The sequence below is a fragment of the Amblyomma mixtum genome, chromosome 2 (assembly GCF_055824585.1).
Source record: "Amblyomma mixtum isolate Tamu chromosome 2, ASM5582458v1, whole genome shotgun sequence".
Lineage (NCBI taxonomy): Eukaryota > Metazoa > Arthropoda > Arachnida > Ixodida > Ixodidae > Amblyomma > Amblyomma mixtum.
The window spans coordinates 157,749,590-157,762,485 of NC_143013.1; the positions used below are offsets into that span (position 1 = coordinate 157,749,590).

Below are 12,896 nucleotides of genomic sequence, written 5' to 3' on the forward strand. Positions count from 1 at the left end.
CGGTTATCATGAGCACAGATGGCTTCTTTTTATTACTGTTTTTTTATGTCCGCGATGGTTTGTCAAAAGGAACTCGCGGGAACAATATATGATAGCGCTGCTTTTAGTCAGCAGTTTTGCTGTCCGTGGCAGTCCGCTAATTTGCTGTCCGTGGCAGTCCGCAGTAATTTTACTGTCCGTGGCAGACCCCCTTAATACTGTAGAATGGGAACGGCCCGGCACTCCCGTTATCAGCCTCTCCGCCACCCGCAGTGCCAGGCGTTGTCATTCCGGCGCTCTGGTGTTCCGTCATGTGTGCTAATCTTTTTTACCCACGACTGTACCTACTTGTTTGGCATGGCACAAACCATGGATGTATTTGAATGGCCGATGCTGGGCAGCAGATACTGCATGCATGTGCCTATATGGTTGACAAAATGAAACTCATCAATGCACTAACAATCTCAGTGGGTCAAATCCATCAAACGTACAGTCTTTGTCAAAAGTAACCAGGCTGCATGGTTGTATAGTGGAGCCCTTGTGTTATTCCTAAGGATCAAAACGTGTTGGAAGGTAATAAGACCCTCAGTCCTTACCTTTAGCTACCATTCCAGCTTTAGGGAAGCTGTGAGGGATCCACTGTACGAGCTAGAAGCAAACCATGCAGCCTGGTTACTTTTGACAAAGACTGTACACTTGGCACTTTATGCTGTTAGAATAAAAACTGCAAGACAAATTTCTCTTTTTTACACGTGCATTTGTTGACTTGACAGTTTCAGAAAATTTTTTTAAAAAGTAACGACTTATATACTTGGGCTTAGATTATCATTAGCAAAATATTTGAGAAAAAGTTTAACTTCATTGTTCACAAAATAATAAATTGCAGGTTTGCAGAGCCCTGCATGCCTGAATCCGAACACTCAATTTCATTCAGAAAATTTTATTGAGCGTGCATTTCAAGACATATACTAATTCAATTAACAAATTGTTAACCACATAGCTGGCCACAGCTTCTTTGTAGAAGGGTTACGAATACAAATATATACACAGAATATTTCGACAAGGCTGCACTCTTATACATGCACCTCGGTACACAATTACCAGTACAACACTGTTTTTCAAAATAGAAATGCAGATATATATAAACTCAATATGAGGATATAAATTACACAGCATATTTCATACTAAGAATTGATTTGGTTTTCACGTTGGATGAGAGAACTCCACTATAAAAAATGCACACCTTCACTGTAGTCTCAAGAAAGCATATACCGTGGAGGTTGTTCTCTCGACGCGCGTTTCAACGCTGCCGCCTCTCACGTCGTGCTGCCGATCAAACAGCGTCACCATGTTTTTACGACAACCTACTCTCTACGACTGCTACGTTGGGTATTTTGTTAGCCTTGCTGATCTCCCATCAATATAAAAAAAAACTTCCCCATACAAACAGAAATCGGCATGTAATTTCGTGAATGAGCAAAGCAGCAAGCCATACTGCCGTGAGAACTCAGGCATTTTTCAACCGCAGCGCAAGCAACAGGTCGTTAATTCGCGCGTTTCTACCAGTGGTAATTGCTCGCAATCGCTGCAATTTCTGTGGATGCCGATACGGCTGAATACCCAATAAAAATACCAAAAATAAAATAAAAAGTAGGATACAAGCTTTTTCACAACGAAACCGAAACAAAAACTGGTTGTCACCGCCAGGTGGCTGCCGGTAGCTGTTTTTCTGTATAACCCTCATGGCGGTTCGGGTGCTGCGTCGCGTTCATCGCGCTTCGGCGCTTGCTACAATTCGCTACTTGGATTGTGAGCCGTCGTGAACTGTGTTGTGGTTTGCGTGTGTTTCTTCTTGCTCAAGGGTGCACAATCGCGCAGTGCTGTCGACGTAGCCTATTCGAGGCAAAGTGTCATTTTTCTGGTCTCTCTAACTTTTCAGTCTGTGCGCTTCTTTGTGTAGTCCAGGATGGGTGTCCAGGCACAAAGACGCGCGGGCAGTGTCGCGGTGGAAATGTTCCAAATAAGGCCCGGAATATTTTCTTCTGTGTGACTACGTGGTAGAGAGTGCCGGCTACGTAGCACTCGTGCTGAAATCTCACTGGTTGGTGAAGTGCCCGTGACACGAAGGCAAAAAGCGTTCTGCACGACTACGCAATCATCTGAAAAGGTAAGCAGTACTCGTGCATTATCCGAAGCATATAATGCTGGAACGGTGACCTGTCGTACTGCTGCAGTATTCGTGTTCAATGCTATAAAAAGCGTTTAAGGCGCTTTTGTTGTCGCCGCGGTGAGTTGCTCTGCCAAGAATTGTCGCTGTCGGTACTTGTTTTGGCGAAGGGGATGCGACCGTGCGTGCGCTAGCTTTGCATGATTTTGGTATGCGCATGTTTGCGCGTTTTGTTTCTTGTTGAGCACAGATTTGTCCTCGTATATGCCTCGTTCTACGCGTTTCTGCCCATGCTTGTTCACACCACCGCGCACGTTTCAAGGACCGGCACTTTGGCTGTGCGTAAAATGTATGATTGTCTTTCAAGATAGCGTTAGCACTTTGAGGGGGATTGAAACACTTTTTATTCGCCGCGGTTTTTGCTTGGCCCTAGACTGTTGAACCTTAGGTCGTGGGGTCGATCCTGATGGCAGTAGCCGCATTTCGATTTAGGTGAAATGAAAAAAAGAATGCCCCTGTGCTGTGCGATGTCAGCTCACGTTAAGAAATTCTAGGTGGTCTAAATTAATCCGGAACCCTCCAATACGATCAGTGCCCATTTTCCGCATCTGAATTCAAACCCCACTATAAAGAAAGCACTGTCTGAGGTTGCAGTTACCAACGAAAGTTAATTTCCGGCCGTCAGGATCTAATTTTTAAATGAGTATGTGAAGATTTTTTTTTTTATGATACCGATAGCGTTTCTGGCTACCCAGAGTATAGGATCTTGCATTTTGATCACTCTGCTGTTTGAAAATTGGTTTCTGAGGAAAACAAGTGACGCAATAATTGTCTCAGTTATTACGATGTTTATCTACGCTTTCGAACGCAGATTTGTTTTGCTCATAGCAAGATTCCTTTACTAGTGCTAGGGGAACTGCTGCATTTTAAACAGGGTAGTTTTCCTTTGTATTGAGGCGTATACTTGGGCAAGTATATTTTTCCTGATCTTTTTACATTCATGTGATATTCACTGTTGGACCGAGTTCGCATGCTTGTTTTTGTACTCCTGTCATAGTGATAATGGGAAATTGGTATCCGCAGGTGGCGCATCTGTCTTCCAGTCCGAGTCAATGGCATGGATTTTGTGGCCACCAGATGAAGTCAAAAGCTGTGTTGTAAGTTGTTACTGCATTGTGCTTTGTTCTTGTGGTTGCCATGAAATGTTCTCTTACTTTCATTGCTCTTTTCCTTAATGCTACTGCTTGGAGCAGTTTGGATAGCTCTGGCCTGATATGTTTACATGTTTATATGAGTAATATTAGTTGGCTGTCAGAATGGGCCGGTTGCAGGCCATTTGAAGTTTTACATTCAATATTGCTCGTCTTTTAACCGTTGCATTCTATGCATGAAGTGCGAAATGTCTGCATGTTTTTGGCTGCATTATGTGATACTATTTGACTACGAATATTAACATTATGATGCATGTGTGTTAACTTAAATATGTGTTTTTATGCCACTCATCGCAGGTCACAGATGTAAAAGAAAAAGTGCACACATGAGAACTGGTTTCATTACTGCTGCCTTGTTTTTGCTAAGCATGGAGAGCTGAGCTAATTGGTTCTGGGTAGAATTATGAGACATCATTCCAGTGTACAAAAACACATGAACGAAGAGAGTAGACTCCATAGACCCCGTACTTCAACTGAGGTTGATTTCACAACATGAGCTTTTTACATGCAAAGTGGTACTAGTGACCCCTGTGGCTGAAAAGTGTTTCCTCGACCAGGTAACAATTATTCAATGTTGCAAAAACAAAAACATAGGCGTAAGGTTAGCTTGTCACTCAAGTTGAATGCATTGGCGTGACTAAACATTGCCTACCTGGCTGACCCAACACACATTTGCGTTGAGATAATCTATTTCTTTTTCTGCCTGCCTGCTCCAGTCGCCTTACTTCGGCATTGACGCTGTCACGACTCTGTGACAGCATCAATGCGCAAGTAAGGAGACTGGAGCAGGCAGTTTTCACAGGAGAAATTGTAGCCTTAGTGGTAGAAAGCCAGGTTCGAGAGATGAAGTGTGCTGGGCAGCGCAAGCCGGAAGACAACGCACATTCGCAACAGTGACCTGTCATTGTGCCGTATTGCCATCAGGTGTCACACCGCCTCAAGAAGGCCAGTGACAAACACGATGTACATGTTGTATTTTCAGCTTGGGAAAGCTGGGATGCATGTGCCACCTGATAAATGACGTTACGAAAAAGCCTGCCTACAAAACTAAGCACACCAAACCCCTCGTTAGACATGAGGTTGACATGGTGTACAGCATCCTCCTTGCCTGTGGCAAACATTACATTAGACAGACGAGGCTTGCATCAATGAACGCTTGCTTGAACATTGCAGGACAGCTGATTCATTAAGTGGCAGAGGTCATTTAGCTGAGCACATTCGCCTTTGCTCGCACAAGCGAGCATGCAAGGCGTTTTTGAAAGAAACACATGCCTTGTGCAAGTTTAGCACTTGAAAGGTCTGGGAAATTTTTTAAGCCTTTTGTATCTCTGTTGAAAAAGAGAATTACGTCAGCAGCCCTTCTGCAGCGCTCCAGAAAAAGAAATAGATTATCTGGAGGCAAATATGTTTGTTGGGTCAGCCAGGTAGGTGATGCATAGGCGTGCCAATGTGTTTAATGTGAGTGGCAAGATACCTTTACCCCTGTTTTTTTGTGTTTTGGTTTTTGCCGTCCTGAATAATTGTTATCTGGTGGCGGAAATACTTTTCAGCCCCAGGGATCACTAGTACCCCTTTGCACATAAAAAGCCTGTGTTGTGGAATATACCTCAGTTGAAATATGGTGTCCATGGAGTCTACTCTCTTCATCCGTGTGATTTTGTGTGCCGGAATGATGTCTCATAATTCTCCCTTGTTTTCAGTGAATAAGGAGGGCTTCTGGTGTCTCTTTTTTTGTATGTGATGGTTATAACAAAGTGGCTACCCATAAACTGTCATTTTGGGCTTAATTGAAGGATCCTTGGGAATTTGTTTGACAGCATATTCCATGGGCACTTTCTTGAGAAAAATCAGTTATTTGTTTCCCATTTCACTGCATTAACCATTGCTTCTCATCATGTCTCGAAAGTCATTGATAAGCACAAGCTTTCGAGTACCTGAGGGCTGTGTGAGAAGCCTTCTGACATACTTTAAACTACTGAGGATATCTGAAGACAGATTTTACCAATAATTGTTAGCCAATCCAAACCTCTTGGTTCTATCCCTGACAACCTGAAGCTGACCTGTCAATAATTAAGGCTGGAAACCGTTCTGATCCCCAAACTGTTCTCCTATTTTATTGATGTGCATTTTGCATGAACTGTTAGAGCACGAAATGAGTCCGCATATTACTTGCCACCATAATTCAAACTAATATTTCTATACCAGTCATCACGGCTCCCATTCTCTTTACTAATGTGCAATCCAACTTTTTGAATTCACAACAGATTTTCACCCAAATTTAGATTCTTTATTTTAGGCAAGTGTCATCGACTTGAATTTCTCCAAAGCTTTTCATGTTTGTCATTATAACCTTTTAGCTACACTCTCATGCTTGAGCCTTCATTCTTTGATATTAGTGTAGATTCATTGCTTCCTGTTCTACGGCTGGCCTTAAAAAACTATTGTACTTCTTCTCTTATGAAGCCCAGCATATCAATATGCAAAATCATAAGGCGTCCCTCATCCTGAGTCACTTTGGGATGTTAAACCCCCATAAACCAAACCAAGCACATTACTAAAGTACATTAATATTAGCCATTCAATAACAGTCTTTGTCTTTATGTCCCAACCTTGTCTTTATGACTGCATTATTCTGAAGGATGCCCCAACTATCTCAGCTACTCTGACTGTATTGACTTTTGCAAGACGGATGAATGGTCTTGTTTGTAATTCATCGTGTCAAAACAGCGCAAAGAAGAGAAAGATGAGGAAGGAATGCGACGGTGCGAGTGCTGACTTTCAAGAAGGTTTATTGAAAGCACATCAAATATATACACTGTGGCCTAAAAAAAGAATGAAGAAAGGGCGCCTTGTAACATTCACTTTGGATCTGTCAAAAACAAAACGAAAGTTGAATATGAAGCATTTAAGAGCATGAACTCTTTCTTAGGGAGCGATAAAGAAGGTGTGTTAACACATTGATTGCGTTTTTTCTACAATTTCAGTGGCCTCGATTATCTCATGCACAAACTTTTCTGTGTCTGTCTAGCACAATGCAGCACAAGAAATTACGCCTCACAGCATAAAGGATGTGGCAAACGATCGCAGTCGCGACAAGGAAACATCAGATTCCCCCTGCTAGCTTTGTTCACATCGTAACGATGGTCTTTTGACCTCTCATTGGCACCTCTGCTAGTTTCTTGCTGAAGTTGATACATTAGCCAGATGGTTCAACTTTAGATTATTACATAGTTTCTTGGCTCTGGACATTGCTATTAACAAATCAGCTGTTGTGTGACACTTGAACTCAGAATTAACTGCCTCCGTTGCCTTGGACAGAAAGACGCCTTTAGACATGACCACAAAACCACCTTCTTTATCAGCAGTTGAATGCGATAGGGCCCACCGTCTTAAACCCGTTACAGTTCAGCCTGCGGGCAAGTTCCTGGCATGGTTCAAACCACGACACCCCATCAACCAACGCCCCCTGAAACACACCTGTCACGCTCAGGTCCAGGCACAGGAAGGCAAGACGTCAAAGTATGGCAAACAGCTCCAGAATAGTCCTCTTCGAAGGAACAATGGCAAATTTTCGGCCGTATATACTTCAAGCAGCAGACGAGGCAGCAACTCAGTGTCAACATTGTGCACCTTGTTTTCAGACACTCGTGCCTTGGCTTCTCTGCTCCGGGCTAGTGAGCGCAAAGTGGCTGCAAAGTGGCATTCCAGATGGCTTTCACCTGGTCAACGGTGCGTGACACCGTCAACCAGCCACTCCCTGGCTTGTTTTCAGGCACAAGAGTTTGACAACAAGGTGCACACCTTCAGCTTGGAGTCGCTGCCTCGTCTGGTCCTTGAAGTGCTTATGGACCAAAATTTTCCGTTCCTCCGAAGAGAACTATTGTGGAGATGTTTGCCATGGTTTGACGAGTTGCCTTTTCCACGCACAGACCTGAGTGTGACAGGTGTGTTTCGGGATGTTTTGATGCAGTGTCACGGTTTGAACCGTCTTTAGGAACTTGCCCACAGGCCGAACTGTGTCGTATTTAAGAGGGTGGGCCCTCTTGCTTTCAACTGCTGATAAACGGTGGTTTTGTGGTCGTATCGAAAGGCGCCTTTCAGTCCAAGGCCACAGATACAGTGTATTCTGAATTTGAGTGCCACTTACTATCTGATTTGTTAAAAGCAAAATCCAGTGCCAAGAAACATTAACAATCTAGAGTTTAACCATCAGGCTAATGCCATCAACTTCAGTAAGAAAAATTGTCCAGCTATCTTCTTTACCGCAAAGACCCATAAAGGTGACTGCTCCTTGAGGGTTGTAGTTTAAGAGAATGGAACCTGTCAGAAACAAATCGCCTTCTCTTTGCGACATAAAATTAAGTTGCTGAGCATTGATGACTCCTCTCGTGTAAGATCTGCAGAGAAAGTAACGCAGTTTCTACACAATAACTCTCGCACCAGTTTCATGGGGTGCTATGTTGACATCAAGGATTTATATTACGCCATCCCTCAATCAGGATCAATAATGTGTTGAAGAATTCATTAACCTAAATGGAGCAGTGGCATTCCAAACGTCTCAGGCGTTTTGGTGAATAATTTTGTCGCACTTTTAAGCTCATACCTTCAGTCCATCTTTATTACATTTCAGAATAGCTTGTTTTTGCAAAAAAACTATTAGCGCCGCTGTTACGTGGCTTATTGCAGGATCTCCAATCCTGACGAAGCATTGTCTAAGGTGAGAGAGGAGTTCAGTCAAAGCCTCAGTCCACTTTGAATCACCACTGAAATTATAGAGGATAATATGTCATCACATTTATTGGATCTCAATCTTGGGTGGTTACACTTGTTGGGCTTACGAGCCAAGGGAAAACAAGCTACTTTTACCATTTTCTTCGGTTCAGTCTAAGCTGGTCAAGAGGTGTCACTAACCTTTGCTTCAAAAATTCCTTAATGAAATCCTGTTTGATTGCCATGACATCCAGTTTTGCCCAGCTCATATGCCGTTTGTCCTTTACTGGATATTCAGAACCTTTGTCAGTGTCTTTAGCCGATTGCTTTAAGCAGAAGTTGAAACATTCTTTTTGTGCCCCCGTCGAGACTGTAACTCCCAAAAGGAAGTTTGTACGTACCTTTCCCTACATCCACAATTGGTCGCACCGGTTAAATAGGCAGTCGAGTTAGCGTCGATAGTGTTTTTCTAACCCTATGAAGTTTCAGTACCTGTAGTCAACCGAGATTATCCATCAGAGTCTCTTCGTGCACTGCACAGAAGACATAGTGTGTTCGAACGCCTTGAAATGCGGCTATGTTTACATTGGGAAAACAGGCAAGTGTGTCACTGAGAGGTTTAAAAGACCACCACGACGATGTGAACAAAGCTTGCGGGAGAACTTTGATGATTCACTGTCGCAATTGCAATTGTTTGCCAGATCCTAAACGCTGTGAACCGGAATTCATGTTCTGCATTTTGCCTGACAGACACAGAAAAGTTTGTGCGTGAGATAATCGAGGCCACTGAAATTTAAAAAAAAGCCGCAATCACTGTGTTAGCACACCTTCTTTATCGCTTCCTAAGGAAGAGTTCATGCTCTTAAATGCTTCTTTGTCAGTTTTTGTTTTGTTTTACACTCATGCAATGTTGTTGACACAAGGTGCCCTTTGTTCGTTGTTTTTTTAGGCTACAGTGTATATATTTTGACGTGGTTTCCAATACACATTGGCGATAGTCAGCACTCATGCCATCATATTTATTCCTTCGTTGTCCTTGTCTTGTCTGCATTGTTTTGTCACAACGTATTGACCTCCTTTCCCACCTCTAGAGTTAATGGTATGGAGAAACCTTAACCAGATGCAGCCCCACATACTTGGAGCATGTCACGATACATGCTGCTGGCACCACAAGGGCACTCGGGTTTATCAGGAGATGTCATGATCTGTGTGCTCTTGCCATGCTGCGCAGTTTATGCATAAAAATTTTATTGATTCCAAACTGAAGTATTCCCTAGCTCTTTCAATTTTGCACCAAACTGTTTGATGCTACGCCACCAACTCCCTTTAATCCAACAGCGACATTTGGTACAGCATATGTGTAATCAGTCATCTCATTTGACCACCAGACATCACTGCATAAAAGGGGAAACGCTCGTTTAGGTGTGTTCCATATACTCTACAATACTTTTCCACAACTTAATGTTAAATGTTGCTGCCCCGCTTCAGACCAGGATGCCATCACAACTAAATCAAGAAATTTTTCCTGTTCCCATTGAAGAATAAATCAAATCAAAGTTTATTTCCCATCTAGCACTACAGATGGAGGAATCGTAGAAAAAAGCTGCCCTTGGGCAGCTTGACGAGTCTACAATCCTTATTATTGACAGGGAGGCAACACAAGAGTTTATACAATTTTAAAAAACAAGCACATTAAGGAAGCACCGGAAAATACACGAAACAGCAATATGTATACATAATGAAACTTAAACAATGTTATGCAAAAACAAATTATGTAGTTCATGACGTTAAAAAGAAAACAAATCGAGGTTAATGTGGATATACCTATTTAGAAGAGATGGAAGTGTGTACTGAAGGCATTCCCTACCAAGATTTAGTCGAGGTGTTGGCACTGTCCATTCTTCGCCACGTCTTGTTGGATAGACTGATTCTTTTTTCCTTAGTTCTGCAAAATTTTTAAGATTTGTTACATTCTTCTTGATTTCTGTTTTAAAAGTAACACTGAGGCGATATTTATAAAGATTATGTGCTTTAATAACTCTGGAACGACAAAAGAAAGCTGCACTGGGATGTCGGAACGGTAAATTATATGCATTTCGGAGATATCTTTTTTGCATTAAATGAATACGTTCAAGGTTAGTGAATGTTGTAGTGCCCCACACCAACTGGCAATAGTTTAAATGCGAGTTGAATATTGAATTGTATACCAGCATCTTAGTTTTTGTGGGAAGTATGTATTTTAGTCGGCCTATAACACCAGTGATTTGAGCTATTTTTTTCAAGATATAATTGACATGATAATCCCATGAAATACTGGCAGAAAATATGACCCCAAGGCATTTAAACTGCTCAGCAATTTCTACAGCCCGCAAGTTTAATATAATATTCTCGTGCAGTGGGATAACTTTATTTTTCGGCCTAAATATGACAGCTTTGGTCTTACTCTAATTTATTTGCATCAGGTTAACTGCAGACCAGACCTCAAGAGGCATTGTGGCATTACATTGTTTGATAAGTTCATGAACATTTTCACCCGAAAAAAATACGCTCGTATCGTCTGCATAGATGGAAAACTTTGTATTATCGCTAATGTTGACAATATCGTTTCGGTAAATATTGAAGAGTAGAGGCCCTCGCGTACTGCCTTGGGGGACACCGTAGAAGAGCGGCTTCGGTTCAGACTGTATACCATTTATGTACACCACTTGCTGTCTAAACGACAAATAAGAACTTAACAATGAGAGCGCTTTTCCTCGGATACCATAGTAGTGTAATTTATTTAGTAAGATTTTATGATTTACCAGGTCAAAAGCCTTTGAGAAGTCCACAAATACACCAATGACAATAGATTTGTTTTCAAGTTGCTTTATTATATATTCCTTTTGTTGGAGTAATGCAAGTTCAGTGGATTTGCTTTTGCAGAAGCCAAACTGAAATGGTGTTAGCAAGTTAAATTTATGGATGAAATTTGACATTCTTAGGTGCAGCATTTTCTCAAATGCTTTCGAAAACACTGGCAAAATAGAGATTGGTCTGTAGTTGGCGAGGGCGTTGCGATCTCCTTTTTTGTAAAGAACAACAACTTTTGCTAATTGCATTTTTTCCGTAAAAACTGCAGTTTCTAAACAGATGTTAAAGATGTGAGCAAGTATGGGAGCAATTATGTCAACTACATGCTTGACTTGCCGTATTTGGATATCATCAATGTCACAGCTACTGCTATTGTTAAGATTTGTTATCACCGACACTACTTCGTCTACCGTGACTGGGTGCAGAAAAATTGTTTCATCATTCTGAATTCGAACATATTTGCAAGCGTCAGATCCGGCAGCACGTGTTATAGCACGGGTAGCCAAGCTCGTTAAAAAATATTGAATACATTAGCCAGTTCGACGCCAGAAACTTCCTTTCCATCAATATTTAATTTTGTTAATGCAGTGCGTGAACTGTCCCGCTGCAGAAGTGTATTTAATCTCGACCATAGTACACCATTTCGAGCATTCTTAACATCTAGAAGTGACACGTGATAGGCTTTTCGTGCAGACCGCAGTTTTTTAGTCAATTTGTTCCTATATTTCTTAAATACCGCAAGGTCCTCAACCTTCCGGCTGCTCAAAAATTTTCTGTACAGCTTGTCTTTCATTTGTATTTCTCCGCGAAGCTCTGGCGTTACCCATGGCTTGCGGATTCTGCGACTTTTCACGCGTGTTACAAGAGGAAAGCAGTCGTGATATATCTGTTTACAGCAATCGACAAACGTATTATAGGCAACATTTGCATCATGAAGTTCAGCTATCTTACTCCAATATACTTTCATGAGCGCATCCCTAAAGGATTTCAATGATGATTCTGTAATAGCTTGGTATGTGATTGATGTGGACTTACTTCCTATTGTACTAGTGTTCTCAATGCAAGCAAACACAGGCAGATGGTCACTAACACAACAAGATAAAACACCAGAAAAAGCATTCAGCTGCATAGAGTTAGTAATAATTAAATCGAGAACAGAATGGCCTTCGCTTGTGATTCTACCTCACCACATTTTCATTGCATGTGGTCCCTCAAAATTATGGAAATAAGTGATATCGCTTGGAGCATTGACACTGGTTTGTTTTACCTTTTCTTTGCTGCTGTTTTTATTTTTTGCAACTGATGTATCAATGGATTGTATGCCTCTTTTCGTAGTGTATCGTCTGCGACATCTGAGCTGTGCTACTGCAGTCACCCTTCTGATGTTACCTTTATATTGTCCCTCTTATTAATACCCCACTAAAAGCCTTCAGAGGACAAAAAAAGATGGCTTTTTTATTTTGCTCAATATGGCACACGTCAGGCTTATGTTTAGGGATATAGGAGAGGCCTTTGTCTTGCAGTGGTGCTAGTTATGCTGCTGATGATGGTACTTAATGACGAGCATATGATATATTGAATAAGAACCTCAAATTATTTTTCTTTTTGAGTGCGAATAGCTTCAGTGGTTCTTGATTTAGGCTCACTTTATTCCTGTGGCCACAATACGGAGTTTACTTTTTTAGCACTCTAATACTGGCAAGAATAAAAACTTGTGGATCCTAATTCTTTCATTTCAATCTTTTCTGCAGAGTGCATCGCCCAGTTTTCCCAAGCCCTCATGCACCGGTGGTATGTTGGGGAGGAGGGATAACCACAAACTTGACAGGACTGAAGATCGAGAAGAGGACAGGACGAGCGGTGGTACATCAACAAGGCTGTTTCATGGGGCCCAGCTGCATTGACAAGTGGCTAAAGAAGAGCAAGAGGAGCATGAACACAAAATAAAACTGGCTGTAGGAGCTTCATCTATTTTGAAA

At 41.8% G+C, this 12,896-nt stretch overlaps 1 long non-coding RNA gene across 1 annotated transcript; it reads left to right on the top strand.

Annotated features, from left to right (window-relative positions):
- The first annotated feature begins 578 nt into the window (after positions 1-578).
- On the top strand, positions 579-12,896 carry LOC149361385 (uncharacterized). Its single transcript, XR_016288955.1, has 3 exons — positions 579-2,146; positions 3,230-3,303; positions 12,669-12,896. It is a non-coding gene; the product is annotated as an uncharacterized LOC149361385 (long non-coding RNA).